Source organism: Clarias gariepinus, chromosome 26, assembly GCF_024256425.1.
Source record: "Clarias gariepinus isolate MV-2021 ecotype Netherlands chromosome 26, CGAR_prim_01v2, whole genome shotgun sequence".
NCBI classification, from domain to species: Eukaryota; Metazoa; Chordata; class Actinopteri; order Siluriformes; family Clariidae; genus Clarias; species Clarias gariepinus.
Genome location: NC_071125.1, coordinates 877,303 through 894,319, shown reverse-complemented (window position 1 = coordinate 894,319; position 17,017 = coordinate 877,303). Strand labels below are relative to the sequence as shown.

The 17,017-nt window shown below is 41.0% G+C and overlaps 1 protein-coding gene and 1 long non-coding RNA gene across 2 annotated transcripts in view; one reads left to right on the top strand and one right to left on the bottom strand.

Annotated features, from left to right (window-relative positions):
• Positions 1-17,017, top strand: part of LOC128513823 (uncharacterized) — a 179,549-nt gene that overhangs the window by 96,568 nt on the left and 65,964 nt on the right. The window lies entirely within an intron of this gene.
• Positions 1,935-3,433, bottom strand: LOC128514037 (uncharacterized). The gene is made up of 3 exons (XR_008356430.1): positions 3,343-3,433; positions 3,147-3,239; positions 1,935-2,430 (listed from the first exon to the last, which is right to left on the bottom strand). It is a non-coding gene; the product is annotated as an uncharacterized LOC128514037 (long non-coding RNA).

Sequence of the window (17,017 nt, the reverse complement as noted above, 5' to 3'; positions counted from 1 at the left end):
AACTAAACAGTTCCAGAGGGTCAGCGCCTGTTATCAGGACAGGGATCACCTACAGGATAGTACTGTAATTTTTACTGCTTATATATTTTTTGCCATAGTTTCATTTGGTTTTACGCAATTTTATGTTTTATTTGTTTGTGTGTGTACGTGTGTGTGTGAGAGAGAGAGAGAGTGAGAGAGAGAGAGAGCGCGTGCGCGGGAGAGGGCCTATATTGTGATTTATCCAGGGTTACTAAAGACTGGCTTACTACTACTAATAAAAATATTTCAATGTAACCCATGGGTCTCAATCACAAAATCAGCCAACGCTGTAAACGGATGACAAGACAAATTATATAGGCTACTCTGAAACGTTAATTTAAACATTTAAAAAAAATATAAATATATAAAAAAAAACATAAATATAAAACAATCGACTATTATTGTCAGGGTCAAGTTTACGGGGCTTCTCAGTCTTTCGTTAATTTTACTACTGACACGAAACCAATGTGGCTTATTAAAGATGCACTGTTTTATTGGACATGGCTGTTTTATAATGTTCTGCAAAATAAACACTGTCTACGGTTCGAATATACTGTGAACGTCTCAAAGTCACGTCTCTAGATCCGTCTGCAGTAATGTTATCGTGGTGTAAATTATTAACGTATCGATGTATTTCACTTGCGGACAAAATAGTCTAGTAACAAAAGTAATGAATTCGTCACTACTCTTCTCGTACGCAGCACGGCTAAAAAGATAATAAAAGTTACACCAATCCTGCCATGATGCTACCCTGTCCATACACAACACTGGCTGGGGAGATGAACTCAGACTTTACAAAACTTACTATTATTTCATGAGATAAAATTAAGCTAGGATGAAGAGAACAGAAGTGAACTCTCCTCTGTGTAATATCTAAGTAGAGTGTAACTGGATCAGCCACAAAATGCCCCCCGTCTAACTCTGATTAGGAAAAGCTCACAGACACCAAACCTGCAGCACTTTGGTGTAATTTTTATTATCTTTTTAGCCGTGCTGCATGAGAGAAGAGTAGTGACAAATTCGTTACTTTTAATAACTTGATGTTTGATTGAATATTATATAATTTCCAAGTTTGATAGTGTCGATTTTAGAGTGCATTACGTGCGATGCGAAAAGGAAGTGAATAAACACGTAGCAATGCAAAGAGGACAGAGCTGCGAAATATTTAAGCAATATAAATTCAACAAAGTGTGATCATAATGGTTGTTGTTGCTGCTGTTTAGGCAGCGTTTAAATGAAAAGGGGCGGCGGCTTTCCTTTGAAGATACACTGTAAAAAGTAATAAGTTGACTTTACTTAGAAAATTTATGGAAACTGATTGCCTCAAAATTCTCAAGCAAATTAGGTCATACTTTTTGAGTTGATACTACTTACCTCAACTTGCAATTTTAAGTTGAGCTTTATAAGCAGAACTCAAACAAAAAAGTTATTTTAACATGATTGCTTGTTCATTTTACTAGAAGAATCTGTGGAAACTGATTGCCTTAAATTTCTCAAGCAAGGTGTACTCAAAGTTCTAAGTACACATCTAAGAATGTACTGGTGATCTAAGAATACAAAGACACAGATTTGGCACGACACTGAAATGTTTATTTGCTCTATAAAACACAATTAATTTCAGACATTAATAAAGGCATGCCTGGCAACATGGGCTGCCAAAAACATTTTAGACCAAAATAAATTAATAAAATAAAAAATAAATAAAAACACATACTGCACTTAAAATAAGGGACAATAAAATTCTTCTCCCTCTCTTTTTTTAACATCCAACAAAGTGGTCAAAACCAGAGCTTGCAAACACTGAACAGTCTAAATTTAGTAAAGCTTTCCTACTGCAGTTCTCTTTAAAATTGTTTTTTTTAATAAAACTTTTAAAACTAACATTAAGTAAACTTGACTCTTTTTTTAAACATCCTTTTAAATAGGATATTTTTCCTTTTCAACAACTGGAAAACTATCAGTGTAGTATTGAACAATTTTCTTTAGAGTTCTCTTAAAGACAATTTTATTCACTCAAACTCTTAGTAATGAACCCGTAATTAACCATAGAAAAATTTTTTACATCATGGCAATGACCTATTACTGCATCAAGTGATTTTTTAGTGATTGGATTTTAGGTTTGAGTGACTTATGGCCAAGAGACAAAATCACTCTCTGAATGAAATCAAATGTGCTCTTCAGAGCTGCAGGATACTCTAAGTTTAGAGCATAAATCAGTCCAAAGAGCAGACACATTGCTTGTGGAAGATTTTCCACGTTATCCACAACCATGGTACCTTCCAAAATGATAGCTGTTGTTATGGCATCAAGATGCAGAGAGTAGGGTAGTGTTGCGGTTGCAGAGTGCTCGGGAATCACCGTCAGAATTCCAATTGTAATGTCGGACAGGTCTTCATTGTCGTCACAATCCTAAAAACAGGGCAAATAGCAATAATGAGGTCAAAGTAAGCCACGATACATCTTTAAGAGCAGATTAAAATGTGCAACTAAATTAATAATACCATAATATGTTTAAATATACAGCCCTTTTCAATCAGTACACAGCAGTGGATGCAGGAAAGAATACAGACATTCAAACCACTGAATGAAAAGACAATAAATCAAACTGAAGGTCAGCTATATAAATTAAGACCTATTCTAAAACCAATAATTTGATATTCAAAAAATTATCAAAATACATAACTATGGAGAAGAATTGATTGATTTAAAAAAAAAATCACCTATAAATGTCAAATAAATATAAATATCTATTTTTTCCTTCTTTCAATCTAATCTCCTTTCTGTATTTTATATTTATTTTACTGTACTTTCTTACCTTTTTTACTTACTATCCCTTGCATCTGTTCTTTATTCTTCCTACCCGTCTAAATTTCCAACCTCCTGTCTGTTGTCCTTCTTACTCTTGTTTTTCACTTCCTTTCTTTATGTAATATAAAATGTGTCTTCTTACTGTCTGTGTTTCTTAATTTATCTTAACTTTCTTTTTTTCTACCCCAAATCCTCTTTTTTTTCGGTCCTTGCCTACCCCTTTCTTTGTTTCAGTTTCCTGACTGTTCAGATCTCAAAACTGTTTAAAGAACAGTTGAATGTTAAATAAGAATCGCATAACAGACAAAACAACTTACAAAACAGGTCTTGTAAAAATCTGTGGGGTCCTCCCCGAGAAGGAATGGTAGTCCATGAAGAACAGCGGTTCGTCTCGCGTTGATGTTGGATTTCTGCAAAGTTATGATAAAAAATTACTACTTAATAGAGCTCATGACACTAACACAAAACAGAGCAAAGGACAACAGCAAAAGAAACTGTGTCTGAGAAGCTTACATCATTTTCAATCTGGTGCAGAATCTTTTTAAGTTTTCCGCCAATGTCTCCACCTTTAGTCCTGAAGATATCGATGAAACGTTAAGTAAATTTGTCCAGTTCTTGAATGAATTCTGATTCCAAGTTTTTGCCAGATATGCGACTAAACTCTGTAAGAATCTTAAAAAAAAATGTTTGTGACAAACTGACATTAAGCAATCACTTTTCACCGATATGTGCAAGTATGAATTAAATATAAATTTAAAAAAGTGGTTAAAGAGATAATTTATCCAAAAATTATAATTTACTTGCCCTCAGGTAGTTCCAAAAGTGTATAAATGTCTTAGCTCTGCTGAACACAAAAGATGATGTTTGCCAGTAACAAAACAGATCTCATCCTCCATTTACTACCATAGTAGGAAGTAAATAGGGGATGAGATCTGTTTGGTTACTGACATTCTTACAAATATCTTCTTTTGTGTTCGGCAGAACAAAGACATTTATACAGGAACTAACTGAGTAAATGAATTAAAATTTTTGGGTGAACTATTTCTTTAATTATCATAAAACCAATGCAGACAAGAATATTTACTCACCTGATTCTGTGTGAAAAGGGCTGGCCACCTTTCCACTGTATTCTTCACTGCAGGCTCCTTTTCTATCAGTTCTTTTCTACGCAAGGCAAATGTAGAATTCATGTTCTGGGCTATCAGTGCAGAATTAACATGACGTTTCTTCATGTCTTCCACCATCTCCTTCCTTTTGGACTCCATGCTGGCTTCATCTTCACCACTGGGGAAGTTTGGTAGAAAATTTATTTCAAACCTCTTGGGTCTTTTGATGTTTCTCTGAGGCTGCTGTCCTCTTCTTTTCCCACCATTTATGGATACCTCCAAACATCCAGCTCGACGCAGTTTAGAGCGGTAGTTACCCATTTTCCATCTGAGGCTATCATACCACCCATTCCACCCCTTAGATGAGCCAGGCTGGGTAAGGCAGGGATGTTTTTTTATCAAAGCAGCAGCAACAGCCTCAAAATCTTCCTTATCTGGGTAAGCTTTGTAACTGTATATCGTCTCTGAGAGTTTTTCAAGAATCTCATGCTTAAGCTCTCCTGACATTTGTAGATATGTTTGATCTCGCATGTACTGTAGATTTCCCTGACGTAATCTGTATTCAACGTCAACAGGAAAAGTAGGGATCTCAAAAGTTTCTGGCCATGCGGTCCGTAGACAATGAGGTGAATGATCATCAGAAGCCACAGACAAGACTTCAGTGTCAGCTGTGCTAGGGGTTGGTGTTGTCACAAGGGAGACAATCTTCAGTGTGGGCTTATCTGGCAAGTCAGCAATGTCGGTAATATTCACAAGAGAATTGTCGAAGTCTGGATCTTCATACTGAAGTGTGAACTTATACTGAAGTTCCAGCTTTTCTTCAAGTTGCTCCATCAGGGAGTCAACTGTCTGTGGTTTCACAGGAAGGACTATTTTTCTGATGTTGTTTTCACAAACTATAACTCGGAGTACAGTCCTTGTCTCCATATTTGTTCTCTCTACAAAGGTTAAAGAATCGAGTTAGTTTTCGTAAATTAAAGTGATAGCTTTAACAGAACAAAAAAATTGTATAAATTACATCACTCTAAATTAATCCTTGTTTAAATGTACTTTAAAAAGTACACAGAATCATTAATAATTTCATGTGACTTGTCGAACCATACAGTTCGAGTATTTAAGGCAAATAAATGGGTTTGTTGAGAAATCAACTTCAATATATAATCCATTTCACTGGAACAACCCTTCACACAATAGAATTTTAATGCTGTTCCATTTGAAGCATGCAGGATGTGACAATTAAAAAAAAGAATTACATTTCAGTTTGTTTCTCAAGAAACCCATTGATAAACTATTCAAACAATTGTAGTTGAATGAAATTATATAATGCTTTTGTGTTCTCCTGAAGCTTGAGAAGCAATGTCTGTTTCCCTAATGTAGTATTTAGTCATTACCAATCCTGAATGAGAGTAAATAACTAGGTTTGTAAATTCCCTTTAAACCTAAACTATCATTTATTCAGCATATGATATAATGTTTGAGTGTAGCATAGGTCCTGCCCCGAAGTTTATAGGCTGGCAAAGGAAATGGGTCATTCAGATCTGAAAGTTTGGTGATTGACAGTGATAGCACATGACTGCAAAGTTCAAAAGAACGGAGGTGCTCAATGTACCAACATGTCAGATCTTTACACACAAACAGAACATCACTGGTGATGACAAGAATTTTGAAAATCTGCCTGAAATCAGGCAGACCTGAACAAGTACCAACAGATAAAACCATATCTGGATTATACTTGATACCATCAATGCTCACAGATGATGCTGTGAGGACAGTGTTCTGAACTGCATATGTTTTTCTCAGGAATTCCTGAATGTTCTCAGGGAAAGTTGAAATCAAAGTACCAGTCACCTTTTCTGTCTCCATGGATGGCTTGAGAAAGGAGGGGGAGTCAATGTAGTAAGCCAGCAGCCTTTGATGGCGAACTGCTAAAGTTTGTGGAACATTTTTGAAGTTTTTGGTGTCATGGATGACCTGCTTGAAAAATTTGTGTTTTTCCTCAAACCGCATTGTCCACATATCTCTTGGTGGTCCATACATTCTTATGAGTTGTGGATAGTGCTTAATGTAATGGTGTTTGGGGCGCAATGTGAAATGAGGAAATACTGTTAAAAGTAAATGTCTGTGTTCTGCAATCTTTGCATCAAGAAAATCAAGAGAATCCTCAGTGAACTTGAATGCCAATGTCATTTCTAAAATATCTTTCAAAAGCAAAACAATTTCCCATGTTTTATCATTTTCAGCGATATCAAGGCCCACCATGAGGGGCAGAAGTCTAACAAGTGCCCAATTCTCATGGGCATTACCCCCAATAGTACCTTTGGAGGCAAATGTGCCTGGGATGATCTGAGGCTGATCAACTTTGTCTGAGAATTTGTAAGGAAACTGCTTGATAGCTTGATTCAGGGGTTCAAGAGAGATTAATTTCCTTGAGACCAAATCATTAATGCACAAGGACATTTCAATAGGGATGACACCCTCCATAAGGTCATGCATTATGTCAGGTGGAAAACCATCAACTGTGTGAAAATGTTCTAACCTTTCACTTAATACACAGCCCCCTTTCACACCATACTTCTTTACCAAATTCTCATTGTGTAACACTTCAGCCACTTGCCTGTCATGCTCCTGCTTGGTTCTCAGTTCAAATGCTCCAGAACAGACCTCCTTCTCCTGGATTTTACTCTTCTTTGCTAAGCAGAACCGACATGGGTGCTCAACACTGAAACTCTCCTGTAGTCCTGCGAAAGAATGTGCACCAAGATTATCAGATGAAACAAAAAGCACACTTCCTTTTACACAGTCTCCTAACTGTTCAATGTATACACCATGCTTTTCAAGAGTTTCAAGGTCCCGAACAAGTGGGCGCAATATTTCTGTGTAACCATGCTGTTTAACCGCACTAGCTCTGCATAAAATTGCTAGCTGAATTGACTGAAGTGATGATCGATCTTTTGCGGGAAGATTGGCTAGAACCCAATAGAGAGCAAACATTTTGTGTTTTTTTCGAGAAGTGCCAAGGGGATTGGCCAGCTCAAATTCATCAACATAAAGACCCAGGACAATTCTGAAGGTCTCAGTGTTGAAAAAGTTATTTTCTTGATAGTGAGTGCCATCTCTGAAAGTCCTAAATTCATTAACTGATCGATCATTGCAAAGAACCCTATTTAGAATGTCAGCCCGGTTTAGCATTTTCTGCAACATTTGTAGAACTGGCACATAAGAGACTGACTGTGAATCAAGCTTGTATTCAACTGGCATGACGATCAGAAATTCACTCTGAAAATATGATGCTCTTCTGCTAATTGTGGAAAGAGGCTTACCATCTCTGGTCATCGTCAAAATTGGGTTACTGTCTTTTACTGCATTCACTATTTTTCTCACTAATGAATCACAGTCATTCAGTCCATGTTCAAGGAGAATTTGCTGAACAGAATGGTAGACAAGGGGCTCTGAAAGAAGTTAAATTTGATTTATATGTTGAATTATTTCCTGCGCAGCCAAATCTGAAACATGCAAAATCGCCCGCATTGTGAGAAAGAGTGAGGCTAAATTATGCTCCAACTGATGATACAATTCATCAAAGTTTTCATTCTCTATATCATTTTCCTCCATATGTTCATCTACAGGATCAGTGGTCAGATGCTGTTGTTCTTGCACATTATCTACACTTTGTGTAGTAACATACAAAAGAATGTCAGACTTCAACTGCCTCTGATCAAATGCTCCATGCTCTCTACATTTATGGGAATTAAATGTAGAGTAGACATTGCTCTCAAAATTGCAGTTGTTGTATGGACACTGCACAGTTTCATGATTTTTGAGATGCTGCCGCAAATGAGAAAAAAAAAAAATAGACTCTGTGCAGGGCTCCTCAAAACTGCAAAGTGGGCAGTGAAATATCAAAAGGATGTTATCACATGGACTGGATTGGCTGCCATGTGCCTGATAGGAATGATTTTTTGTTAAATGCACCCTTAGTGCATTAAATGATTTAAATGAGCACAGACAATCTGTGTAGAGACATGGAATTGGAGTACTTCTGGTGTAGCTTCCATGTTTTAATCTGTGGTGTTTCAACAGACGAACCCTCTTTTCACACGAAAACAAACAGAATTTACACTTCCACTGCATGACTTGCATGAATTTAAGCCCCCAAAATAAGCATATACTAAATTAAAAAAACCACACAAAATATGTTACCTGCTTGTTAATTAAGATATTTTCATTCAGGCATCGTGTCGTTCATTTCCATGTGAACGACACGTGCGGGTCGAACGTTCTAGAAAGAATGTTCATGAAGGCCGCACGGGGTTTTACACATCATTTATGATAAACCATGAACTTAAAACAGATTAAAATATCTTATAAGCTGTGAATAAAACGAGTGTTCAGTAAAATCGATTTTTTTTCAACGTAGCTAGTAAGCCATTGATCACATTCCACATAAAAATACTTCAATGTGCCTTTTTATGTATTTTCCTCTTTCCTCACAACTAGCAAATGAAAATTGTATTTAAGTTTTTAATGAGCAATACAATGACACTGGGGTTTATGAACAGGTCATTATAAGTGTACTTACTTCTTGTGCCACCACATGTAGAAAACGCACTGCTCAGCCTGTTCAAGTTCTCCCTCGTCAACGTCCTCTCCGAACCAGTGTTGCCAACTCGTCAGTAAGGAAAGTAGCTATTGGCTGTCGTAGAAGTCGCTAGAAGTCGCTAGATGACGTCATCACGTAATTTGCATAATGCACGCTGCACAGTGTGAAAAAGCAGCTTTACATGCTTCTCCTATGTGATCACATGCCAGCATAGGACAGTGTTCAGCGATAACTAATGCTATGGTGGCTTTTTGTTTACCATAAATGGCAGTTTGTTTTGTGTGAAACTATTGTAAGACTTTGCCTTTTGTGTATGTTTCTGAGTTGACATGTGTTTTTTTATATCGCAAAGTTTGGCATAAAAATCAGTCTTGCAATACAGGCAGTATGCCCGTGTATTATCTCCAATAAAAGGCTTTAACCATCCGTTGAATGCAGGATTTGATTCCCACTCCTTTCTGAATTTCTGAGAGTATAGTTTTGACTGAGACATGATGAACTAGCGAGCTATATGTTGATGCTAAAGTCACAGAGAAGCACACACACAGTGGATGAGGTAAGTAATGAGGCTGTTTGAGTCAAATGCAGCGATTTATTCTTGTGCAGCAATTTATTTTAGACAAAGAACATTTTTTAATATGCATCGGAACAGGATATTTTTAATTTACATCCAGCTTACAAGCCAGGGCGGGATCACTTAACGGCGGATTCGCGCATGGGCAATTCATTTGCAGTCGGGACTCAGGAGTGAGCATCTCCTGCTGTAACTGCAGCTGGGGGGGGGGGGACTCCTGCGAGAGGACAGGCCTGTCTGTGAGTGCTTTGGGACGGGGGAGGGGCCGGCGGTGCCAGCTGCTGTGGCAAGTTGAGAAGAGTCAGTACAGACACATCAGAGGCTCCAAAAGTCTCCAGTAACACAAGAAAAAGTCGCCAGATTTGTCGCTAGTCGCTTTTTAAAAAAATTGTCGCTAGAGGGATTTGAAAAGTCGCTAAATATAGCGACAAAGTCGCTAAGTTGGCAACACTGCTCCGAACACCTGTGTTCCGTCGTAGTACCCATGCGCGAGACGAAAGCGCGATTAAGAAATTAGAAGATTAGAAGTGTTGTTTCGCGCCATCCTGATATTTAACCAAAGGCCAGTAAATACATCAAGCTCTGTTCATACAAATACTGTGTTAGATAGAGAAGCAGCAGCAGCTGATTGGCAATACGTTTAAATCTTACTGCTTTCCCAGTTATTTTACAGTATAGCGCAAATGGGGAAAAGACCTAGAACCTATGAACAAATGAATACATTAATAAATAAATACACGCGCACACGGTAAAGGGAACATAAATTTGTGTGTCTCTACTCCTTTTACCATGCGCGTACACACACGCAGACACGCGCATGATAAAAAAAAGAGCATAAAATTTGTGTCTTTATGCAAATAGAGACTTGGCTGAAATAAATGTACATTTTAAAACATAGGCTGGAACATATTCCATATATAATATTGTAGCGTTTTTACGCCGAGAAGAATGCTGGAGAGACGAGTGAGCTTATTTGCTACCCAATGCAATGGCTGGGAGTACTTTATTTAGCACACAGCCGGTAATGGCATGAGCAGCACCTTCACTCAGGAGCCTACCTCTAATTCAGCGTCAGCCTGAACTAGAGCACATTTCACACGTCACACACCTCAACACACACACAACAGGGCCGAAGTCACTAACCCAAACACCTTTCCCCATCATGGTGAACACACCGACATTCCCGCAAAGCATGCTGGTCGTCAGCCGCCGCCCCGCCCACGCCACACTGCCCCCACCCGAGCTGTGACCGTCCCTGGTCACCATGAAGAACTTTGTTTCGGAAGCGTGGAGGCGGTCGGCGCTGGCGGTGGGAACGCCGGCGTCCTTTGGCAGGTGAGGGATGAACACAAACGTAGTCCTGAGGCGGTCCGGCCTCCACAGAGTTCAATGTTTCCCCGGCGTGCGGCTGGCAAGGCGCAAGACGGTCCCGGTGGAGCAAAACTCGTGCCCACCCCGCCAACCGCACCCGGTAGATGACATCGGAGAGCCGAGCTATTACCGTACAGGGGCCCACCCAGTGAGACACACGCCCGGCCGAGAGCCCCCTCCTTCTCCTTCTGGAGGAACACACCCACACCTGCTCGCCAGCAGCAAAATCTCGCCCCTGGCTGTGAGTGTCCACGCCCATTCGCCCCATAGGTGCCCCCACCCGAAAGTCTTGCAGCGGTGCCCGCGAGCGCTGGGTGGGGCCCTTCTGCCTGGCGATGAGCGGTTCACAGTTCAGCTGTGAGACCGGCGGAGCGACTGCGGGTGACGCTCTGGGTGACGCAGAAAGACGGCTGCATGCTGGCTTGGACGGCTGATCACCACCGGAGGGTCTGGAGGGCTGCACAGGGGAAACGTCCTGCGTCGAGGGTTCTACGTCGGCTACCGGGAGTTCCATTTCCCGGTGTGCTGCTAACCTGTCCGGCTGTGGTTTGGGTCCGAGCAACCTGGCTACCCCGAAGTTACCACGCAGAGTTCCGCTGGACAAGTTCAGCACCGCACCCCATCTATCCAAAATGTCCAACCCCAAAACGCAGTCCTCCTCGACACTCCCCACTAAGAACTTGTGTGCGTAAGTTCGACCACCCACCTGGACTCGCACCGTGCGACACGCCTGTACCTTGACGCAGCCCCCAGCAACAGTGCGGATGCTGAAGGCAGGATCAGGCCGTCGGCGAACACGCTTGCTTTGCCCCAGTACTCCGGAGCACAGCAGCGAAACAGTGGAGCCGGTGTCCACGAGCGCCCGCAGTAAGACGCCATCCAGCACACAGTCAATGTAAAGCCCCGCGCGGCTTCCCAAGTGTCCTCCCGGCGCTAGTTTAGCGGCTGCTAGTGTACGCTGTCCCGTGCCTCGGCCACGCCGCGAAACGTCGGAGAGTTGCTCGTTGCCTAGCCGCGACGGGTAGCCCTGTCCCCGGCTAGGTTCACGAACCCAGCGCCACTGAGCTGCCGGCGGTCGCTCGGCTCTTCCGCCGTGATGTACCGCCGATATGGGCTCAGCGCGCTCGGCCTCGTGCAGCGGCAGGTCGCTTTGCCGGCTAACGGCGCGCGGAGCTGTCTCTTGCTCCGGCGCTTGCGCAGCGCCAGCCTCCGCCCTGAGATCCAGCGCCGGGATTTTCACCTCGCCGCACCGCGTTGGTTGCCGTGGTGTGCTCTCTTTAGCGCCGTCGGGAAAGCGCTTCTTCTTAGCGAGTAGTCGCTCCGCTACTCTGCGGCCCGCTTGGATTTTCAGAAGGTCCTCCGTTGTGCGCTCAAACCTGTTATTCTCCATCCCACTTCTGACACCAATGTAGCGTTTTTACGCCGAGAAGAATGCTGGAGAGACGAGTGAGCTTATTTGCTACCCAATGCAATGGCTGGGAGTACTTTATTTAGCACACAGCCGGTAATGGCATGAGCAGCACCTTCACTCAGGAGCCTACCTCTAATTCAGCGTCAGCCTGAACTAGAGCACATTTCACACGTCACACACCTCAACACACACACAACAAGGCCGAAGTCACTAACCCAAACACCTTTCCCCATCATGGTGAACACACCGACATTCCCGCAAAGCATGCTGGTCGTCAGCCGCCGCCCCGCCCACGCCACAATATTATGCACATATAAAATACATGATAGATAGATAGATAATTGTATAATTACATATTTATATATGAAATTATTTTTAACTTAACTTAGGGTATTTACTATTTACTAACATACATTTGCAACAGTGTAAACATGTCTTCCGTACAACACACTCAACACTCTTAAGTACTATATACTAAATTTGTTTAGTTTAACCACTGCATCCACCAAAAAGTTCACACTACTAAATCTAATCAAGTTAAATCAACAAATTTTTTACAGTTAGTTAGATTTACAAGCTTTTCTTAAGTAGATTTAGCAATTACTTTTTACTGTGTAGCGATTGCGTAATGGGGGGCAATCCGGTGTGTGTGTGTGTGGGGGGGGGGGGTGTTCTGTTTTAGGGCATAACACACCTCTGAACATCTTTTGTCTTGTAAATGATTATCTTCGTTCACCTTCCAATCCCTCACAGCGCACACACTCTCTACACTGTTGCTATGTCTGTTGGGGCACTTAGTTATACACAGCACTTTAATGTATGAAACATTTACTTCCTGGTTTGTATTATTTTATTTATTATTTTATTTTTTGCTTATTACCTTTTCCCGCAAAACAAACATTAAACATAAACAACATGTTATCATTGTGTAAATTATTAACATGTTGGTGTATTTTAATTAAGGACAAAAACAGACCCTGCGCTTGTGTTTAGGACTGATGCTGAACAGCTGTGTTCATAGGTTTAATCAACGATTTACAAGACAACAGTTAAAGCGTTTGTGGATGAGAGGTGTGTGTGTGTGTGTGCGCGCTCCTGCATTTCTCTGTTGGTTTAACACAAACATTTGCGCACAGACAAGTCTAAAGAACCCCTCCCCCCGCCAAACACACACACACAGAGCAATTAGCACCATGTCACAGTCAGTATTCTCCACTGAGGTTTCTTACCTTCCACTCCTTCTAAGTTTGTCTTTGCTCTTTTGATGGAGTTCTTAAAACCCCCAAAAAATTTTAAACTGAGAAAAAAATGATTATGGGTCACATAATCACAAACACAAACTAGCACAGATACATATGATCAAGTGTTTAACTGTTGTTTTCATTTGTTTCTATGACCAGTAATAATATTATTATTAATAATAATAATAATAATAATTATTATTATTATTATTAGCCCAACTCTTTGACTATTTAAAACAACGTCGGGTCCCATTTTTTGCACATTGAAGTTGTTGGTTTAAGTAAATGTATTTTTAAATACACAAACAATCCCCCAACAATTAAAACACGCACACATGACTTTAAAAATAAAATTTATTTTTTCAAAACTAGTCAAAGGTAAAACAAAAATTTGTATAAAACAGGTGAAAACATGTTTAATTTTTGCTTAAAGGTCATTAAAATACCCGGATAACACCAGCTGCTTATCAGTCTCTATCTGGTTCTTTTATATTAAAATATCATTCTTTATATATCATAAAATATTAAAGATGGAACTGTTTAATTCTTTGTTTCCCCCCTAAAGTATCAGACGTTTTGCAATTCTATGTTCAGAACATACAGTAGACCTGACCAAACATCATTCTAAAGCTGTTGCACTGTGACGTCATCCCTCCTACAGCTCTCTTTAACAGCTTGTTCAGGCTCCTCCAGTAGCTCCAAAAGGCCAACCGTCATCCGTCTGACCCCCCAATCCTCCACAGCGGAGCTCTGCTTAAAGACAACAGGAGAATTTAGTGAAGACAAAGATAAATAAACTTTACAGAATATCTAGTTGTAATAAATATAAAAGATATTAGTAAACCTACACCACAGAGTGTGTAAAATACTGTTTTGGGGAATTCTGGAATGTAAATAAACTGGGATAATTTTAACCAGTGAACTTTGTTAACGCTAACCCCGGTCTGTCTGTATTATCGTCTGCATTAAATTAACCGAGAATTTACTTAATGCGCTTTTCATACAAATAAGTTAATATATATATAAGACTCGTATACATTAGTTCATCTCTGAAGCCAAACTATAACTTCCCGAGTACTGAAGCCCCCCCACACCTCCCCAGGCTTTTGTAATAGGTACATTAATAGTATTTTCGAAGCTTTAGTGTCTTTTTAGTTGAAGAGGAGTGACATTGTAAGTTTGTGACACTGACAGTAAGCTGTAATGTTAACTCCAGACTTGGTAAACAGATCATTAAGTTATCTAAAGTAACATCTGACCGCAGCTGGTGCTGCCAGTGATTTTCAAAACGGCCATTAAGGAACTAAACAGGGAAATAAACTGTAAACTAATCCCAAACAAATTTTATAAATTAAAACACCACTTACAGCGAATAGTCCATTAAGCCGCCATCTTCATCTCTAGTGCAGTTTGGCAGCGTCTGTTTGGCGGGGGTGGGGGTGGTTGTTAAAATCACGTGATTGCAACACAGTGCAGCTAAATTGCTGGCTTGTGTTAACGTGTCCTTGAGAACGAAGCGCCATCTAGTGGTGGAACCAGGTAAATGCATAAATAGGGCTTGAATGGGCGTGCTTACTGTGAAATCTTGACACGCCTTTCTGGCTACTACAGTCGGTATTTCTTGGTTCCCAATAGGAACGGGGGGCTGCGTCCAATTTTTAGATTTCGCGGGCTGTACCGCTATCTAAAATAAATAAATACAGCTTCAAAATGTTGACTGTCAAAGTGATTGCTCTAAAATCCTACCAAGCGATTGATTTGTGACAATCGATTGAAGGAAGCTTATTTTCATATAGAAATATTGCCACAACACAGGAGGTTCCTGAGGTTCGCTTTTGGGGGCGAAGCTTACAAGTATCGGGTCCTTCCATTTGGTCTAGCTCTCTCACTCGCACATATATAAAATGCATGGATGTAGTTCTGGCTCTTACGACTCCAGAGCATCCGTATTTGAATTACATAGATGACTGGCTGGCCCAGTCTCAGTAGCTAGCGCTTTGACATCAGCATGTCATCCTAGCTCATCTTTATCTTTAGGATTGAGACCCAAAAGTCGAATCCATTCTCAATACCCTCAAGGAAATCGAGCTAGACCTTAGAGATCTTAGCTCTCATGGCAGCTCATGGCAGCTGTATCCACGGTGACACCTTTGGGCCTTCTGCACATGAGAGCATTTCAGTTGTGGCTAAGACCACTGAGGGAATTTCACTCTAGGGCCAATCCCCAATAAGGGTTACGCGCCAGGTGCTTCGTACCCTTCCTATGTGATTCAGACTCCGGTTTCTGACTCTGGGTCCCACTCTAAGTTTGTCTTGTCGTCGCAGATGCTAAGGACAGACGCTTCCCTCACGGACTGGGGTGCGGTCTTAGATGACCGTCCAGCCCAAGGGAGCTGGAGAGGCCATCTTCTCGTGCGGCACATCAATTGCCTCAAAATGATGGCTCTATTTCTGGCCCTAAAGCACTTCCTCCAGCAGTTGGGAGGCTAACATGTCTTAGTGCGGGTGGACAACACTATGGCAGTCTCATATATTAATCGCCAGGGCAAACAGTGCTCGCGCTGCTAAATAGCTAGCGCACCAGGTTCTTCTTCCTCAGGGCGATTTACATTCCAGGGCATATGAATGTGGGAGCAGTTGTACAGTCCAGTCAATTTCTGACACACGGGGAATGGAAACCCCACCCCGAAGTAGTCAGTCAATCTGTGAAAGATTTTATGTAGCAGAGTTGGACCTCTTTGCCTCGCAAGATCAGCAAATGTCCCCTTTGCTACTCTCTGACTCTTTCAGCCCCCCGTGGGTCTGGACACCTTGGCCCGTACGATATTTCATCCCTGGCCTGAGCTTTGGAACCTTCACGTTCGGTCCCTGAATGGAACCAATTAAGTCAAGCTGGTCTTCCAGCCAGCGTAATTAAGACTATTCTAAGTGCTAGGGCTCCCTCCCCTAGAAGAGCTTATGCCCTCAAAAGGAATATATTTGAAAGTTGGCGCCCCCTTTGTGGGTTTTATTTATCGTGCTTAAAGGTCCAACTGACACCCCCTTTGAACCACTAGAGTCAGCGCCTTAGATTTCTATTCAATTTCAATTCAAATTTATTTTTTATTAACAATGGTCATTGTCTCAAAGCAGCTTCACAAAGAGGAAAGAAATTCATAAAAAAAAAAATATATATATATATAGTGATAACAGATAGAGATGATATAACATCATGTGTGTTATGCAGCTGAAAGTACAGTACAACAGAAATTCTTTAAATTAACATGAAGTCCAGTTCAACATAGGGATGAGTCAGTAGGTGCAGAGGGCAGATGGGATCTGGATCACTGGGAGCACAGGAGCAGGATGTGTAGCTCCAACCATAATAAGGCAGAATTCAGCTGGAGCTGGTCCTTCTCTGGATGCCTCAGGATCCTCGCAGGGTTGGCCTTTGTCTACTGAAGCTGGTACAATCTCCAGATGCCTCGGGATGGGTAGAAAAGTACAGAACAGATGGAGAGAATTAGCGTAGTTGCCATTCAGGATAGATGTACTGAAGTATGAAGTTATGGGATAAGTTACGCGTATGCCAGATTAAAGAGATGCGTCTTGAGTCTACTTTTAAACTGGGAAACTGTGTCTGAGCCCCGAACACTGTCTGGAAGGCTATTCCAAAGTTTTGGAGCTAAATATGAAAAAGCCCTACCCCCTTTTGTAGATTTTGAAATTCTGGGAATTACAAGAAGTCCGGAGTTTTGTGATCTTAAGGAGCGTGGTGGATTATATCGTTTCAGAAGACTGGTTAGGTATGTGGGAGCTAAACCATTTAAAGCCTTGTATCTAAGTAATACTATTTTGTAATTAATTCTAAACTGAACAGGTAGCCAGTGCAGGGATGATAATATT